General features: G+C 38.8%; 1 protein-coding gene across 4 annotated transcripts in view; it reads right to left on the bottom strand.

The window, feature by feature from the left end:
* BTC (betacellulin) overlaps positions 1-15343 on the bottom strand; it is a 57078-nt gene that overhangs the window by 40598 nt on the left and 1137 nt on the right. The gene's annotated exons all lie outside the window — the stretch shown is intronic.

The raw sequence follows: 15343 nt of genomic DNA, 5'->3' as shown, positions 1-15343 counted from the left end.
GGGACGGTGAGCCCCGTGTGGCAATGTATTTTCTCCATTCCACACAGACCCAGTATTTCTCAGGTATTAATTATTGTGTGTGCTTCCTTCTGGTGAGATGAAACCAGATACTCAGTTCATAGGGATTATTTAAAAATTTCACATTTCTCCAGCTAAGCATCTCTGTCTCTGAGGAGGACAGGCCTCATGGAAATGTATGAGGGAGAGAGGAACTCGTGTTGTGGCTAGGACAGCTCAGAATACAAAGTGTAGTCAACTGAGTGGGTCCTGATTCAAACAAACCAACAGTAAAAATCACTTAGAGATAATCAGGGAAACCTGACACGGCCTGGACATTAGATAATATTAAGGACTTGTAGATAGTTTTCAAGTGAGATAATGATATTGTGGTTTATATTTAAAAAAAAAAAAAACAGAGTCCACATCTCTTACTTATTAATGAAATTAATGTATCTGAGACTTGCTTTAAAATAATCCAACAAGGGAAGAGGCGTGCGAGGTAGTGAGGGAAAGGGATAGATGAAACAAGATTGGCCGTATATTGATGACTGTTGAAGCTGGTTCACTCTGCTGTTCTCTCTACTTTTATATGCATGTTTTTAAATTTCTATCATAAGAAGTTGGAGAGGAGAAAGGAGGGGAGGGCAGAGGAGAGGAGATAAGATGGCTCGGCAATTAGCTGGTCCTGAGTTCATCACCCGTTTTTGCCACCTTACAGCCATGAACCTTGGACAAGTTCATAATTTCTCAGTTCCCTCATTGGCAAAATAGAGATAATTATTATCTTTTCTGCAGAGCACTGTTGTGAGGATTCAATTAGGTAAGTACGTAAAGCACTTAATACAATGCTGACATGTAATCAATACTCAGTTCAATTACTCATCATTACGTAACTGGTAGGAATAGAATAACTTGCCCACTGGTTGTATTGACATTTATACGTCTAGCCAAGGTCTCTAAACTACGCATGTCCTCCAACACAACTCAGTTCAACAAACATCCACGAGCACCCAGAAATACACAGGTGGATAGGACATGCTCTACTCTCACACTGCTCCAAAGCTACTAAGGCAGGTAATCAGCCAACCAAGTAACCAAAACACAAAGTGCTAGTATTGAACCAGAGAACAACAGTCTACAAAGTTCAAAGGCCAAGAGTTTTCAAAAAGATTCTTTTCTATCCATTGAATTGGAAAATAATAATAAAAAGAGAGAGATGGTAACTAGCAATGGAAACAGTGAAGAGAAATGGAAATTCATTTCCATCAGTGATGGGTAAATTAGGACTACTTTTCTAGAGGACAACGTGTGCTAAAAGCTCAAAAGTTGAACAAATGCTTAAATCCAGTAATTTCATTTCTAGCAATTTGTCCTAAAGAAATACTTCAAGATACATTAAAAAGACATAGCTACAAATTTCTCTATAAGACATAGGCTATAAAAAATTAGAATTTACCTAAATATCTAACAATAGAGAACTGATTAAATACATGGAAATACTTCCATGCAATAAAATGCTATTCAGCCACAAAAAAAATGATTTTCAAACATTTCAAAATATTCTTCAGTAAGACAAGCAGGCTATGGGATAGTAGTGTAGTGGGATCTGCGAGAGTGTTTGTCTGCATGTGTTTCTGATAAGTATAAAATTATCCATATAGATAAATAGTCAAAAAAAGTGGGTAAGTAAGTAGATAGAGAGTTGCTCACAATGGTTAGAAAGAGATTTTTTTCCTTAATTTTCCTTATTTGTATTTTCTAATTTTTCTACTTGAATATTTTGTTTGTTACAACAAGAAGAAGAGAGTAACTCAATTTTTAAAAGAGTGCAATTTGGCCACTATATTTCTAGATTTTTCATATCTTTTATCTCAATACCTGGCTCCCTCCTTTCACACTTAGAACACATCAGAAATAATCATTTAGGACTTCTCAAGCCCAGAAATTGTATATCACTCATCTCTGTAATCCTGGTATCCAACACAGAACACAATGGATATTCAACAAATGTTTAAAGAATGACTAATCTTAGATCAATCTATAAAAAAATGAACAAGACAAACGTCAAGACCAAAGATCACAATATCAATTTCCAGTCGAAATTTTTAATCAATTTCTTTGTTTTACTATAAAGCAGGTTTAACTCATTTTTAAAATCTCATACATGGGTTTTCTTCGTGGGCATAATCAGGAGGCCTTAATTCTGGAGTTTCTCTCGCCTAATGGTGGAAATTTAAAAAAAAAAAAAACAACTTCTAACTCTCCTAGAGATTCAATATCTGCAAACTGGGGGTGACAGCATCTCCTTCGCAGGGTTGTGTAAAAATTGAATTAAATAATATACAAAAAGGCACACAAATTGCTTAGCACATAGATACAATTTTTCATCTTCTTAATCTCCATCACACTATCACTTATAATTTAACACATCATTCTTTATTTCTACCCAACAGAGGAAATCTTGATTCCATTGAAACATTCCCTGGGCCTTGGAATATTCTGGCAGGCTGTGCCCAGGCCCTTGTCTTCTAAGACTCACTCCATATGCTGGCATCAGCTGGCAAAGGGATTCCACTGGGGTGACCCCTGGGGAGGACCCCTCAGAGTAGAGACATCCTCAGGCAGACCAGACATCAAGCTCAAGGCTCTGGGAGAGTGTTCACTGTTCCTCCTACTCCCACTCAATAACCTTCATCAGCTGGTGGTCATGAACCAAATGAACCCTGAAGAACCATTGTTTTGGTCTGCATAGTTTTTAAAAATTGAATCATGACAGTTCATATAGAACCTGGATTTTTCTGCTTGTATTAAAAAAGCAGGTCTGGTGACACAGATCTGAAACACCTTCATGGCAACAACTGGCTGGAGCCTACTAGCAGGTTACCCCCTTTAATGCCACAGATCCCATCAGGCATGTCACACCATTTATTTTAACTGCCTAGACTCTGACAGGCATTGGAGTGTTTGATATGTATGGAGCAACCCAGAAATCAGAGAAACGCTCACAAGACCATCTACTCAATATTGAAGGCTGCTTCAGAGAGAAAGGACATTCCTGTTCCATCCATAATTCAACAGATATGTATTAGACAGTCTGTGTTTGGCATTGATGCAGGACACTGAAGGTTCAAAGATAAGAGAGGTAATCACTAACCTCAAGAAGCTCACATTCTGGCAAGGCAGACAGACACAGAAATGTATACGACATAGCATGGTAAGTACATCATAGGTAGCACGGGAATAACATAGGGTGCAGAACCAACTCTGCGTAGCAGCAAAGATTCACAGAAAAGGTGAGGACTATGGTTAGTTTTTAATGAGGAATAAATGAATTTTAAAACTTCAATTAACAACTTCTAGAAAACAAAAACTGTGTAAGCAAGACAACATAATTATAGTATACCATTTGTTTCAGCAGTGAACAATATGTGCTCATAATAATGTAAATACTGATAGTTTAACAAAAATTTGTCATAAAATCAGGACCAGTAATTAGCTCACATGGACCATGTGGTTGTGGTGAATCATCATCTGTGCTCTGCTGGTTCCTAAGTGTTTTGAGTATCACCCCTATAGTGACTCTATTGAAATTAGAAGAGAAAGTCAATAGGTAAATTCTAAACTTGACAAGGCAAGAAACAGCATTATAAGCAAATTGTTTAGCCATATGGAGGTGAATACAAAAGGTGAATATCATCACATTGGGTATTTGGAGGTCAGGCCTTTGGTAGGTGATTAGGTCACAAGGATGAAGTTCTCACGTATGGACCAGGGCTCTTGTAAAAGAGACCCAGAAGCAAAGAGCTCCTCTGTCCCTTCTGCCATGTAAGGACACAGCAGAAAGATGCTGCCTATGAACCAGAAAGCAGCCTCTCACCAGACATTGAATCTGCTAGAGCCTTCATCTTGAACTTATCAGCCTCCAGAACTATGAAAAATACATGTTTGCTGTTTACAAGCCCGAGCCTCCTAGTCTATGTTATTTTATTATAAAAGCCCAAACTGCCTAAGGCATGGAGAGAAATCTAGTTTTAGATACTCTTCTTTGAAGGTGACTATGGCTCATTTAGCGATAGTAAATGGATATTAGATCTAGAACTCTGGCATCAAGTCCAAGCTACAAGTTCTATATTTGGGAATCATGAAAAACAAACAGGTATTTAATACCATGGATGTGTGTCTGTTGGAAAGAGCCATATAAAAAGAGAAAGCTGATTAAGGATGGAATCCTGAAAAAAAATTATAATAGAGGGGCAGAGATGTTCAAGGGACAAAGAAGGAAGAGCTACAGAACTAAGAAGACATTTTTTTCTCGAAGAACTTGATCGACTGTATAAAAATTGATGGAGAATTAAAGATAAGAACTGAAGTATATGCATTGGATTTGACAACAAAAACACTAACAGTATATAGCTAGAAAAATAGTAATAGCATGAAAAATGTGCAAATAATTGTAGATTATTATTCAAAGATGTTGAACTAAGAAAGAGAGATGCAAGATTAGTCAATATGTACAGAAAAAAAGAGGATTGTTTTGTTCTTGTTTTTTTTTAATATGAAAGATAATTGACAGGAAGATGCCAAAGGTACGAGAGAGGTAAAGGATGGATTAGCAACAGAAGCAGAAGAGGCTAGAAAGTTAAACCCAAAAGGCAGGGTCTCTTCTACAACTGCAATGTAGTCCTTTGCAGTCAAAGTTAGCAGTTTTGGCAAATATAACTTTATTTTGAGTGAATGGAAAGTCTTTGGAAAATAAGAGCTTGAAAGTATTTTATAGGCAATACATCTTACCTCATTGCTCAAGGAAATCCAAGTTCTGGCTAAAACGAGTGGGAAACATCTAATGGGTTCCTCAGCTTTTACACTACTGGCATTTGGGGCTGGGAACTCTTTGTTGTGGGATGCTGTGCATTGTACAGTGACGAGCAGCATCCCTGGCTTTTGCTCATGAAATGTCAGTAGCATCCTACCTCCCTTCCTCTGCCCACTCCTGAGATGTCACAATGAAAACTGTCCCCAGACATTGCCTAATGTTTCCTTGGGGGAGAAATTACCCTGGTTAGAATCTTTGCAATTATCTCCAAACCCTTTTAATATTTTTTATCTAAAACATAGCTTTCATTTTTAATATCTTCCTTTAAGTTAATTGCATAGCCTCAAAGGCTCAAATTTTTACTTCTTAAAAATAATTTATTAGGGAAAGTGCCATCCTCATGTGGAAATATCACCAGACTTAGCCATCAATTCACCGTATGACCTTGAGCTAATTAACATACTATCCTGACCTTTTTCCTGAAGAGAAATTTGGATCATAATTTCCCTGCCTATTCTGTTATCTAGTTCACAAAAATCAAGGGAAATAGTATAGCAAAAGAATTTGTAAAGGAACATAATTTATTAAGTTATCTTGTATATAAAATACACATGGATTGTATTTTAGAGAAAATGAAAGAAAATGTGGTACTTAGATTTGAAAAACATAAGATTTTCATTCAAAAGAGTCACAAGTTATATTAAATTTCAGAATTAGTATGAACCTTAGAAAAAAGAGGTATTCAACCTCCTACCAGCCAACTCACAACTGCCCTGAAAACATCACCTGGAAGAGTTCATGAAGCCCGCCTTTAAAGTTTCAGCCCAGAGACTTCACTCTCTTCTAAGGCCCATTTCAATGAGACCATTCATCTCTTCCTTCAATCATACTCATTCATTCATTAAAAAAAAAAATTAAGCACCTATTTCTAAAGCTCCATAGATGCTTCTTTATGTGGAATTGGTTTTTGCTTTCCTATAATTTTACTCTGCTCATTGGAATCACCTAGAATAAGTTTAATCTCTCTTTCCTATGACAGATCTTCATATATGTGAAGCCAGATATCAGTTCTTCCTGAAAGAATTTCTTTCTCAAGCTAGACATCCTGATTCCTTTAACCATATCTTACCTGACATCATCAAGACCTCTCATAAGCCTTGTCATCCTCCCTTAAATACAAGGTTAAAATAAAGTATCATTTCACACACTCTGGCAAAGATAGAATAGAGTGGGGCTCTTAGCCTCCACATTGTGGGCACCATATTTCTGATAATGCACCCCCATTGCGTATCAGCCCTTTTAAACCAACTATATCATTAAATACGGGGGTTTTATTCTGCTTAGAATAAAATGAAGCTCCTAAATCTTTTATACTACTGGAAAGCAGTGTATTGATGGCTGTTTTGTTCTTTTTGTTTTTGTTCTGTTTGTTTCATTTTAATTTTCACCTAAAAATGATTTTGCACTTGCGTTGAATTTTACCTGTCATCCAAATATTTCACAGTCTTTTGGTTTTCTTGGTCTTTCATTCAACCTATTATTTGTGCTTCCCTGCTGCACATGACCTGCAGGATTCTCAGATGCATTCAAGCAATAAAAACAAAGTAAAACAAAATAATGTTAGATTTGTTGTATTTACTAAGTGACTGGAAATTGAATCCCTATTTCTGGGGCTGTTTTTTTAAGCATCAATTCCATTCATAAAATTAAGGACAAAAAGGAAAAGAAACCAAATTCTGCTTTAGTGAGTCAAAGCTCCACTTACTTTTATGCACTTTGAGATTCTCAAGTTAAAAATTATATAGTGTATTAAAAGTGTTATCCCCATCAGCCAACATGGGGAATGAACTCACTGGGAACAATACAAGCATTCAAAAAGACATAGCTTGACAAGGAGAATGACTACTGTCTCAAAGTTACTACTTATGCTGAGGTAAGTCCTATACCAGCTGGGTCAACTACTTAAAAAGATCAAATGTGACCAACCTAAACAGTCATACACGTTGTATTTGCCTCATCTCTGAGCCGAACTTTCCATTTTTAGAGCCAAGTGCATTTTATATGTTCAAAATAAATATAACATTATCACAAAATGTCCATTCATCTGTATTCTGACAACTTACTTAGGACATCTTCTTAGATATCCTAACTTTTACTTGTGTCTACTAAATCCAGTAATTTCCTATGATATCATATCAATCTTATTTCAGGATTTGAACCACACTCCATTTCCCATTAGACACTCCAACTGTAAGTCAAAGGAGAATGTATCTACTTATGAATATAAACAGAAATTGGAAGAATATTTCATAGTAAAATCCCTGAAACTTTATTTGTATTAGAAGGAAGCAGTATAGAATAATAGGAAAAGGATAGATCTGGAGTCAAATGGAGCTGGAACTGAATCTTGAATGTACCTTTTAATCACCAGATTTGTGATTATGATTAAGTGACTCAACACTGAACGTCAGGGTCCCCATCTGAATCTTGAGTGTGCATGCTATACACAAAAAGTCTTTTCTAATTCTAAAGAGAAGACATGTCTAACACTGAGTTGAAAAAATTATTAGGGGGTGAAAATGCTGTTTTAACATTGTGCATGTGGGTGGCTGAGACAAAAACTGTGAAACAGATTGACTTTGAGGTTTTTCTTCATCTTTTTTTGTTAACTCCTTTCCTATCTTTTTCATTGTTGTCTTTTCCCCTCCTGTAAACCAGTATCCTCCTACTGCTTTAATGTTACCCCAAATAGAACAGAATTCCTTAATAGATTTCCCTTTCTAGATGTGTTTGCTTTCAATACAATTCTCTCCTGCAGGGAGACAAATTGCTTAACTCAACAGAAATACTCTAGCATCAAGTGCTTCAACATGGGTCTTCTGGATAGCAGAGCCTGAGATACAGATCAAGGGGTTATCACTTTATTAGGGAGACTACAAGCTCCAGGCCTTGAGAATGAGATGAAAGGAAAGGAAGCAGAGGAGACAAAACAATGCAACGTGTGCACCCATCATGCTGGGTGCAGCCCAGGAGTGAACCACAGACACAGAAACAAGTGACATGTTCACTAATCCATGAGCCGTGTGAAGGGTTCAAACAGGGACGTCGTCTTCTAGTAGTCCACAGAAGAAAGGAGGAATTTATCTGCCCCCGTCACTTTCATCACCCATTTCCCATTGGACTAAGTTTACCCCACTGGGTGCTGCCTCCCCTGATCTCTGGCCCCTTGGTGAGTGAGAGGCTGGGATACATGCCCTGGAACATGGTGTTGTATCTAGGTCCAAAAAGAGGGGCAACCTGGTATGGGCGGAAAGCTGAGCAAGAGACAAAGGGGGTAGTTGAAGGGCTCTTAAGAAGTGTACAAACTTGTGTCCCAACACAGTGAGGATCTGGGGCATCAGAAGCTCTCAGGGGGAGCCCTGTTCCAGGACAAGGAGGGATTTTTCTAAGGTCTCTAAAATGACACAACTGGAGAACTGCCTAATCTATCAAACGGAAAGATAAGCTTCTAGATTTTCACAGCCGAGAGGGGAGGCAAAACAAGGGCAGAGAAAAACTAAGAGAGTCTTCACAGATAGTTTATGTCCATCCAAAATCAAGAAAGTAGAATACGAACTCCAGCACAAAATTCTATTCCAAATGGTAGAAACAATATCCTGGTCTTTAAGAAGGGCTTAGAATGATGGACAACACTTTTCTAACTCATAAAAGTACTCCACATCTTATATCTTTGAAGCCCAGAGAGGGAAGTAATTTAACAACCTGTCATACATAAACTAACTTCCATATCTGAAAGCTGTCAACACCACGATAATGCCATTGCCACTAAACCAACTTTTTTTTTTTTTTTTTACCGTGACCGTTATTGAGCCTGTGACAACAATGACTAAATTGAATGAGAACCCTACAGTAACCTAGAGCGAGTTTCTTAGAAATCATCAGTTGTCAAAACTTGACCTTCTGATACTCATTCCTTTATGATAAGGCCAGATCTGACAGTCAGACATTATAGCACTTTAAATGAAAAGCTCTGGGCTCACCGAATTTCCATAATAGTTCAAAGAGAGGAAGCAAAGGAACCAAGGAAAAAGAACAACTTGTTGTCAGGGAGGATTATCTGAGTGCTAAATGAGGAGGAATAGTGGAGCTGGCCTCTGGATCCAGAGATAACACAGCCTCTGACCCATGAGGAAACAGTCACCAAACTTTAATAAAGCTAAAGAAAAGGAGATAGGGTTTCAGAGTAGATGCAGATCCAACCAGAAACAGCCCCAGAATTTAGGTCCTTAAAATGAGTTAGGATAAGTCAACCCAACTTAACATTAATTCATTACGACTTTATTGATCAAACCATTTGCAGATAACAGAAATATCAATCAACCAATATCAGACAGTATATTATAGGTGCCATATATAAAGAAAATAAATTCTATTGGATTTCCAAAAAGAGACAATGTGTTAAGCTGAAGAAATTATAAGGAAATTTTTCACAAAAGAAGCTAGAAACTAAACTGGATCAGAGGCAATGACATAGAAATGCGTTTAGTGTGTCTGGGGAGATGATGAGTAAAGATGTGAAGCTGGAGTGAAGAATTATACAAAGAAGGATTAAGAAACAAGGGCTTCCTTGATATGTGTGGTGTGACTGTGAAATAATTCAATTGATTTTCTTGTGTGACCTATGAAAATAAGACTCATTAAGAAGTAGTCACACCACACATTTCCAGTTGTAACTTTGCAACATCTGTTCACCTCATCCTGAAAGACAGATTCCAAATAAAGAATCTGACTAACCTAGAAAAAACACTCAAGTATTTAATAATGGTGCATGCTGTGGGGTAGAAATCAGTAAGAAAGAATGGGGTGCATTTCCTTCTTCAGACTTTTGCAAAGACAAATGGAAAGTGTATAGTTTCATCTCACATCTAAATCACATTTTGTTATTCTTGCCCTTTATTACAGGATAATTATCATTTATCTAAAAGTGAGTAGAGAATCTTCTCACAGAAGTTTCCTACCATAAGATGGCAATATTAGAACTTTCTCCTGAAATAACAACATCTGAAATTTTTGTCAATATAACTTATCAACTATCGTTATGCCAGGGTTTTTTCCCCTTCACTACCGGATCCCAGGTGATAATTATTATCCTAATAGATGGTACAATAAAGAGTGCAGAGTCTTTAAGGCAAAAACTGAGCCTGGAGCATGGGATTAGTACTATATCCCAAGATATCCTGCCATCACATCATACGAGGCGAACATGATATCTACATGACATTACTGGTGATGTTAACTTTGATATTTCTATTCATGAAAAGACATGGTCACTGAACAGCTTTGGGTTGGGGGGAGAAGGAGGCTCAAGTGACTTCCTTTTTCAAAATTCTTTACCATTGGTTCCCAAAGTCCCCAAGTGTCCTGCCTTTTCTCATAGAAGTCAGCTGGCAGTTTCTTAGCTTGAAACTCTCTACCAACCTCCAAAATATTTCCAAAGTGAAGTAACTTAGTAACACCTATCATTCACAGAGACATAAGAACACTTGGTGGTCATTTGGTCCACCCACTACCTCACCTAGGAATCACCTCTACAGAAGCTTCCTGTAAACGTCATCCAGACCCCCAATATGTCCAGGCATGGGAAGCCCACTGCATCCCAAGACAGCTGATTTCATTTTTCCAAAGCTCTAATTGGGAAAAGATTTCCTAAATTAAGGAGAAAGCTGTCTTCTTGGAACTTTAGTTCATTCATCCAAGTTGTGTACTCTGAACTACACAGAGGAAACCTCAGCTGAGTCAACTTTCCAACTATTTTCAATTGTCTCTCATACTCAAAACTTTCTCTATTTTCTGCCCAGCACCCAGACCTCTATCCATTCAAGTGTGGGTGTGTGGGTGTGTGTTTGGCTTCATCAATTACCATTAATCTCCTGGCTGGTCTTTCAAGAGATGATTTCCTCATAGCTCACTCTCCAGTGACCTCCTCTTGAGCCCCAGCCTCCTCCATCCACAGTATTTGATGTGGTTGACCTTCCCAAATCTTCCACCTAAAATCCACCCCTCTTTGGATTCCTGACTTGTCCTTCCCTTTTCGTTCAATTCTACCTGTTGTTTTTCTGACTCCCACACCACGTAGGTGGGTGCCACCAACACTCTCCTCCTCTCAGTCCTCTTTTTTCCCCAATTACTTATATTGTGGTAAGACTATATATATATAGAGACACAATTTACCATCCTAACCACTTTTAAATGTACAGTTCAGTGATATTAAGTACATTTATATTGTTGGACAATCATAAATACCTCATCTCCAGAATTCTTTTCATCTTGCAAAACTGAAACTCTGTACCCATGAACAATAACTCCCCATTCCCTGCTCCCCAAGTCCCTGGAAACTGCCATTCTATTTTCTATCTCTGTGATTTTGCATTGGTCTTCTTTTGTATAATGCCATTTGATCTCACAAAATGCCCATAGGCTTAGTATTGGAACAAATATTTACTGGGGATTTATTGTGTGCTAGGCACTATGCTAGATCTGAAATTATAACCTGCTAAAAAATTCACTCATATTTTCAGCATTATGGTAGGTACTATCATAATTATCATCCTGTAGATGAGAGAATGCAGCACAGGGAAAGTAAGTAATTTTCTCAATGTTACAGGACAATTGCTATGGGATAACTTAAAATCTATGCATGGCTGTCTGCTTTTGAATATCTGAAAAAAAATTATTTTGTCATAAAAATTTCTTCTAAAATACTTGTTTATTTTCCATTGTATCATCATCCATTCTTCCAAAAGGACAGTTTTATTATTTTTCAATTATGGTAACTATTTATATAACCAAAATAAATGAGACAACCCCACTTTGATGAGATTTAAAATATTAATATTATCTTGTAAATATTTTATTTTTCTCTGCTAGTAAAGGCCAGCCTTTTCTCTGATTCACCTTACGATGCTGGGTTTGGTATCAATGCCAGACATGTGCTACAAAGCTTTGCTCTGCATACAACTAGAATCAGAATCAGCAGTTGAAGAAGAATCTATAGAGACTTTTTTTTTTTAGAAAGTGGATAAACATTTTGCTTTTGCAGTGTCATCTTCTTACATTTGTTCCTTGCTATCAAAACCAGCTAAAATACAACTCTTTTGAGAATTTTTATCTATTTCATAACTAGTGGGAGCAGAAATTTGAAAAATAAAGGCAAGGAAAAGTTTTTCCATCAGTTGGTAGGTCCTTTTTTAAGATACAATTATGCCTGGACAAACTAGCAGTCATTAGCAACACAAAGCAGAGCCATTTTAATCAGATTGCTTTCCTCTTAAATTTTACTTTTAGGGGATTCTTGACCAACTGGAACATGGATTCCTTGTGGACCCAGGGGTTTGTTAGCAATGTTGGAAGTGTTTCAGGATCACGACTTAAGCCTAAACTGCATTCAGCCCAGATTCTGGCTTACTTGGACCCTCCTGGCAAGACACTAATCTTAACGGAGAAGGTGACACGCAGGGTTCATGGATCGGAGGGGTGGCTCAGGGTGCATTCTGGTGCCTGTTTCTCTGTCACTTGCCCCAGCCTCCTAGTGACATTCATGCCCATGTCCTGGCATGAACTGACTACTATCAGAGGGTGAGGAAAAAACAAGATGAGGCTTTCCCTGGATTGGACTGGGCTCTCCATGGATTTAAGGAGCACGGGATACTGGGGTGAGCAGTCACAGCAGAGATGGGGCAGTGCAGGGGCATGGACAGACACAGGTCCTCTCTGTCCTAGGCATCTTTGGCTTCTGCACAGATATTAGCAGGCCAAGCAACAGCAGGGCCACCACAGTGGTACAACAAAGCTTGCCTGCAAAACTGAGGTCTTTCTTCCAGAATTATCTGAGAATTTCCACACAACAACTGAGAACGGAGCAATAGCAAAATCTGATTTGTAACAGTTGTTCATAGGCGAGCGTGGCCTGTGAAACCTGGGAATTTTGAAGAGGAAAAAACCTCTCAATGCTCTTCTATGCCAAAGGGCACAACTGAAGAGGCAAGTCCTAAAATCGTCAGTGTAGGGGGCTTCGGTCACTTCCTTAGGACAATGAGAATCTTACTTGCTGCCACCTACCTACTTTACAACTTGAAAGCTAGATATTACATCATGAATACACTCATATTCTCTAGAAGAACTTAAAACCAACTTACGTAGATTAATGGTTTCAATTTTAATAAGGGGAGGGGGACATATTTTGACCTTAAAACTCACTCATTTTTTTTTTAAAAAGAAACTTTTTTTTTTCCTTTTTTCATGGGCTATGGTTTCAGCTTTAGTCTCCTATAGCAACTGGATGAGAGGGAGAAATTTAAAAACAGAATTAAAAGGGAATCCAATTTCTTCAAGATAAAAAAAAGAAACACTTAAACAAAGTTATTGGTTCTTTACCCATGTTTATCAAAGAAACAAGCATCCATGGTTCTATTATGGCAAAGTTTACATGAAACAAAGATCCACTGCCAAGTAAGTGGAAGTTAAATATAATTGTAAAAAGATTTTCTCTTAAATTCTCAATAGAAATGTTGGTTAAAGATGAGTAGAATGTCAGGTTGGTAAGGACCTTTATCTCATCCAAAGCAACCCCCTGATTTTTCAGATAAGAAAAACAATACTCAGAAAGTTGTAACTCATCTCAGAGTCACAGAATGGTAGAGCTGGAATCAGGTCTCACATCTGCCCAGCGCCAGTTCTAAAGATGCACTCCACCGTGTCACACACACACACATCCTAGAACATCACACAGCCATGGCTCACATTCTTTTCAAGAAGTAAACAAAATAACATATGACTTAAGTTGGGGATGAGATTTAAAAGTAAAGTGTATATGAGAGAAATAGGACCACTTAATACAAACACTGGTGTCAACAACCTTTGTCATCTTGCAAAGAGTAAGGCTCTTAGGGGATCTAGAGACTGAATCCAATTCCCTAAACCAGACATTCAACAAGGCAATGGCACACCTAGATTACCCTGAATTACAATAGCACTGAATTAGAGTTCTGTTTTTTCATTTCTGCCTTTTTTATGAGTTTTGAGGGGGAAAAAAAAAAAACACGATGCGATAGTATTTAGGGAAGAATGCCCATCAACCTGGAAGGGTTGTTTCTACCATAACATTTCAGCCGGCGCATCACCCTAATCGAGGCCTGAATTAGCTCGTGCCTAGATGATACCTATGAGACAGCCAGGTCCGCTGGCCCCTCCCCTCCTCCCACACTGCACATCACTGCCAGGTATATCTCCTTACATCATTGTTTGCTATATATTACTCCTGTATTCCAGACCTGTGATACTGTGTGTTTAATTGTTTATTGACTCATGTCAGTTTTTTTGGCTCTTCATAATTTATCTGCCTCTCACACATTCTCCTTTCTGGAAGGCTGATTATCTGTCTTGCTAGGAAAGTAATCTTATTCCCACATCACTAACACCATACTAAATGTTTTTCCCCTCTCTTGTCCCCCTCTCTTCCCTACAGCTTCAAATTCTACCAAGCTTCAATCCTACCCACTCAGGTCCTCCAGGCAGCCTCCCCCCTGCTCCATTCCTCCCTGTTGAGCTCTTTTCTCTGCTCATGACTTTTTCTCTTATTGCTTCAGATCTGTCAGTCCTGCATTCCCAAGTCCAACATAACATCTTTTAGGGCAGAAATCATATCTTAGGACTCTCTTGAGCCAGATTCCCACCCTCATCCCCACAGCATCTAGCGCCTTGCTGACTGCAGCAGATTCTCAGTAAATGCTCTGACTGTTGGGCAATCCAGATAAGGTGAAGGAAGAGAATGCCGGCTTCATCCAAGTGATGCTGGCAAAAGCACCAGCACTATCTCCAGGCCTCACTGTCAGGCCCATTGCCCTTCGGGCTCCACATCACTCATCACTAAATCGCTTCTGATCTCTTCCTCTGCAAGGTTTGTAAATCAGTCCTTTCTCTCTATCTACAATCCAAGTCTGGTCCACTTCCAACCAAGGTCATGACACCTCTTTAGGCACCTCTCTTATTCCTAGGACATAGCTAAATGGAAGTTTCCATTTAGATCTCGCCTTTTTTCCTCCATAAGAGAAAGCCAAGCCCTTCCCAGGTTGGAAGGTAATGTCTTCATCACATAAACCCTTCAGCTAGAAACACCCATCCTCCCACCTCGATGCCCCAAGCCCAGGTGTCCCTATGACTCACTCCAGCTAGGACTACAAAATACTGCCAGTTTCCCTTCCCTTCTGCTCGCCTCTCTTCAAAATGGCCATAATGCAGAGAGGATGCCTTGAAGCAGTAGGATTTTCCCACCTAAGTACCTTCCTTGCTCCCTTCCCATACTGGAGGGTGAGGGGGGCCTTGCTTCCAGCTGCAGACTTTCCCCAGCATCTCTCTGCCAGCAGACTCCCAAGGAAGTGAGGGGAGCCTCCAGCAGGTTCCGGTGGCCTCTGCCACTCCTCCCACTGGCCACCTTTCCCTCACACCAGGTGACCACACCCAGCAGTCCCTAAA

The sequence above is a fragment of the Camelus ferus genome, chromosome 2 (genome assembly GCF_009834535.1).
Source record: "Camelus ferus isolate YT-003-E chromosome 2, BCGSAC_Cfer_1.0, whole genome shotgun sequence".
Classification (NCBI taxonomy): Eukaryota; Metazoa; Chordata; class Mammalia; order Artiodactyla; family Camelidae; genus Camelus; species Camelus ferus.
The sequence above is the reverse complement of the archived record's forward strand: the minus strand, read 5'-3'. Positions and strand labels throughout refer to the sequence as shown.